Genomic DNA, 774 nt, shown 5'->3' with positions numbered 1-774 from the left:
GGCTTCATGTTTTGCCTTTAGCTTCTTAGTTCTTTAGCTTTGGCTCAGGGCCAATCAGATGTGGAAACTTCAGGATAAATGTGTGTTCTGTGGCCTGGAACCCTCCACATCCTCCATGTTCAGGTTGGTAGAGCACCATACCCAGGACCTGGATGTAGTCCCATTAGAAAAATCCACTATATTTTCTTCAGAGTGGGATGGAGAAGCATACTGACTGCATGTTCTGTTTAGAAGAACAAAGACCATCAGGGTCCAGCAGATTGGCAAGGACTCTCTCATTGCTGTGTCTGTCATGGCCACCCTGCATTCTGAATCCCTTCCTGGACAATGTTTAGCACTATAATTGGAGAGTTTCCAACTGATTTAATGCTGTTGGTGTCTGTTTTTCTGAGATTTGGACCTAGACCTGATCAGACGATCAGAATATCTATTGAAATTCTGTGCTGGTGCTCTTCTGGGACACAAATTCCTGATATTCTCCATCTCTGCAGCAAAGGCCCACCATGATGCACATGCATTGCAGCACAAGAGCAAGAATGCAGTTCCACATACTGTGTGTCTAAATATTAACAAGAAATACATCACCAAGTGTGGTGGCACATACCTGTAATCCCAGAAACTTGGGAGGCTGAAAGAGGGTAGCAAGTTCAAGGTCAGCCTAGACAACTTATCAAGACCCTGTCTCAAAATAAAAAATAAAAAAAGGTTGGGGATATGGCTCCATGTTAGAACATCCCTGAGTTCAATCCACAGTACTGAAAAGAAAAAAAAAAA

Source organism: Marmota flaviventris, chromosome 12, assembly GCF_047511675.1.
Source record: "Marmota flaviventris isolate mMarFla1 chromosome 12, mMarFla1.hap1, whole genome shotgun sequence".
Classification (NCBI taxonomy): domain Eukaryota; kingdom Metazoa; phylum Chordata; class Mammalia; order Rodentia; family Sciuridae; genus Marmota; species Marmota flaviventris.
The sequence above is the reverse complement of the archived record's forward strand: the minus strand, read 5'-3'. Positions refer to the sequence as shown.